This window comes from Anneissia japonica, unplaced genomic scaffold (assembly GCF_011630105.1).
Source record: "Anneissia japonica isolate Jap-2015-1 unplaced genomic scaffold, ASM1163010v1 scaffold1489_len2284818_cov182, whole genome shotgun sequence".
Classification (NCBI taxonomy): Eukaryota; Metazoa; Echinodermata; class Crinoidea; order Comatulida; family Comatulidae; genus Anneissia; species Anneissia japonica.
In genome coordinates, this window is record NW_022698455.1 from 70,414 (window position 1) to 74,077 (window position 3,664).

The 3,664-nt window shown below is 40.5% G+C and overlaps 1 long non-coding RNA gene across 1 annotated transcript in view; it reads right to left on the reverse strand.

The window, feature by feature from the left end:
* The window catches only part of LOC117102524, a 31,082-nt gene extending 27,739 nt beyond the window's left edge, over positions 1–3,343 (reverse strand). Inside the window, exon 1 of the long non-coding RNA XR_004444434.1 lies at positions 2,408–3,343. This is a non-coding gene — a long non-coding RNA (uncharacterized LOC117102524). The remainder of the gene's footprint in view (positions 1–2,407) is intronic.
* Between the last annotated feature and the right edge of the window lie 321 nt (positions 3,344–3,664).

The following is a 3,664-nucleotide window of genomic DNA, read 5'->3' on the forward strand; positions in this document are numbered from 1 at the left end:
CATGTGCGCTGCACTGGGCGAGCCAACCAATTAGCGTTCGTGTACGAAACTATGCCTATACATTCTTTCGTGTAGAAAATTCGACCAGACAAGTGTTTCCATGGTTTGCCACACGAAGCTAAGGAGGAAAGCAATTGTTTTGAGCACCATCGGTAGTTGTTCATCTCACTCAGTTCACGTGGTTTTAGATTATAACCTGTCTCTTATACACAGTTTAATGAAAATACGTTGCATTATTATGGTTTGTTTATTGTTATAGTTTATTGTAATAGTCTTTTTACTTATGGTTGCTCTGAAAAGGGCCGTTTGTTTTGAATATTTTCGGGGTTTTTGATGACGTTATCGTCGATACGAGGCGTACGTAAAACAGAGGGTTCGTATAACTGGGGTACGTAAAAACGAGGTTCTACTGTATAAACGAAGTTTCCTTTAGGAGTAGGCAAATAAGAAGCCGAGGTTGTGACACAACAAACATAAAATTTCTAAAACTTGATTATAAGACGAAAACAAATATTCCTTCGTATTCTGAAACACAAACACTATTCAACAAATGACGTGCTGAACTACAGTTAGAGGACTGCCGGCGCATAGTGATGTTTTATCCAGCTCATCAATTCTATCGGATGACAGTCAGCAAATTGACACAAATTGGAAGACGATAGCCAAAATTTTATAAAATTATTTTATTTTAAAAAAAAATGTTTTGTTTGGATGTTTTCACGGGCTTTTTCTGATTTTTAATGTGTTTATTTTAACACTTAAAAATTTGTGGTACTGGTACTGTCTTACGACCCTCTAAAATTCTCTCACAACTCAAAGTTGGGTCGCGACCCATGGGTTGACAACCGTATTACTGACTGTAAAGTAAGGCTGCGCCCAGGAATATATCCTCCGTTGAAAAATTAGGCCTAGAAATCCGACTGCACATTTTAGAAAATAAGGGCCGATTTCCGTGCAGATTTTGCCAAAAATTGGCCTTTCTTTGACCAGACGTACCTCAGACATGAAGAGACCCTTGGGGGAGAAGCAAGTTACTGTATGAGCAGTCCACACCTCAAGTGCTTTGAGACTTCTGTATAAAATAAGTATGTAAATCGAATTACAACATTACATCTGAATATACAAATGCTAAGCTTTTGCACACCTATTTTCCTAGCGATTTTCCGTAAAAATTTCAGCTTTTGAGTTGAGGTATCATACGCCCAATTAATATACTTTAAAGAATGGCTTATTGGGGGGGGGGGGGGCCTGCCTATGTGTACTTTCATTTTATAATATTTTATTCATTCAAGATTGGAACAGTTCATTCATTCACACATTTCTTTGTACCACGTTTATTGACAAATTTTATTCACATTGATCACGGGTGCACTGGATGGCAGCATTTTGAGCCTAAGGGCCCTGGGGCCTCACTTTTAAATATACTGTACGGGTAGGTGCCGCATTTACGGGGGTATTTTTGAGAACATGGCCGTAAGCAGTTCAATAGTAGTTAGTTGGTAAATGGTAGTTCAAGTCCTTACAATTTTCAGTAAAATATGTAGCGCAAATGTCTCATGTCTTGGAGTGGATGCTGCACCCAAAGATGGCGCAAGAACCTGCCCCGACGGGGAGGGGGCTAGTGAAGTGAATCGAGTCTCACTTAGCTGGGGGCCAGGGGGCCGCTTAGGTTCCCCAGTGGGGGCCTAGGGCCTCCCCCACCCCCCGCGTGTCATGGATATTTGACGAATTATGGCGAATTTTTATTTATTTGAATGATAGGCATCGTGTTACTATCAATGACTTCATGTAGGATATGTTTTCTAATGAGCTTTTCAAATCCTCATTCTTGAAAGTGAAATTCTACATTTTGGAAATTTTACATGAAATCTGTTAACCACGCTGTCAAGGTCGAGGTTGCTTCACCTATCACGATGTATTCCAAGCATCATGAGGCTATCCAAACGAGCATTTATCATAACAGATTTATTTTTATTTAGTCTCATTGAACTATTATTATTATTATTATTTATTATCATTATTATTATTAACACAAATAGTTTAATGAAACAATATGGTGTCTAAACGAACATTACATAAATATTTTTTTTTACTTGTTTATTCCCCAACAAAATATACTGGTCTTCCCCGACGGGGGGAGGGGGGCTATGCTTCCCCGACGGTTGGGCTATATCCCCCTCCCCCAGCCTCCCCCCTCTGGCACCACCACTACTGCTCCCTCCCGTTGTGGTATACAAAAGTGAGCTCCCCGGGGGAATAGGCAAGTTGCCCTAGCTTAGTACCATAGATAGCTTGGCCTAGACTAGTAGGGCAGGCCAGGGAGGAGCATGAAAAATGGGAGCCTACCGATCCCGTAAGATTTTACTGCCATTTTCTTAAAAATACCAGCTATAGAATGAGTACTCACCAGAGATGAAATGACATAGCATATAGGCGAAGGAAGGCCTAGTCCAGAGTAGTAAATATTCTGCACACTTAATAATCAAAACTACGATTAAGAGAGTTCTCAAGTTTGTAAAATGCATTTCCGCCATGTCCTCAGATTCCGTAGTAAATGAAAATATTCTGGGTACTTTCTTGGGTTGAGTTTTTAACAATTAATAGTTTATCAGTAATCTGACAGTTCTCAAGCGGCCTAGCCTAGTCTAGGCCTAGTAGGGTCCGTAGGAACGATGTAGCCATAGGCCTAGTTAGTCCTGATGAAATCATACAATGATTCACTGTCCTGCTGTACTTTCAACAAGGCCTATTTCTGGGTCTAGGCTAGGGATAAATTTCCGTAGTAGTGTCTTTGTTTATTTCCGTAAACAGCCATAATTAGGCAAAATTTCCTTAGCAACTACGGACGCTCCGTAAATAACGCTGTTATGAAATAATGTACATCACATTCCAGGCTCCAGGTGTTCTAACACACGTGTTCTGATTATTCTACGACAGGAAAAAGGCCACTCGGCAATTATAGTGCCAGAGAGGGCACAATATTTACTGGTTCCCGATGGCAAAAGTGTTCCGTCCGGTCGCGATCTCTTAGCTCTACCAATCAAGGAGCTTACCGCGCGGCTTATAAGCACCTTATAGCTTGAAATTCGCTAATGCGGAAAATCGTGGCACTTTGACACAAGATAGGTCATGAACTTTAACTACCAGTTTCACCCCGGTTATTTCCCAATGTGCTACAAAGTCCCTTTCACCCCAAAAATGCTGCAACTCCCCTACTCCATATTTCCCACACAACTAAATCCTCAGTAAACGCGGCTCCTCCCCGCATAGAAATATTTAAGAGTGACCCCACCCGGTCGGTGTTATTTAAAGCTTGTGAGGTTCCTAATCAACCGGGAATGGAATTAAGTTTTCAATAATTCGTCTACAAAAAGAATATTTGAATTCATATTACTGTACATGGTTTCAGTTGCACAAAGTTGGATAATCTTGCCGGACATTAAAAATTATCACTACTGTACATTTCCGTCTCTGTGCACGAGAAACCAGTTCATGGTCACTGATCTTTATATGACACGTAATGAGGCATCGCCCTCCTTTAGTAAGAAAGATTGTCAAATACAGAATCTTAAAAAAATTCTTTTGAATCCGCTCAAATCTATTGATGTCACATGCCATGTAGGCCTAAGGGTTCCATACTGAGGAGGCATTCTCATAACAAGAA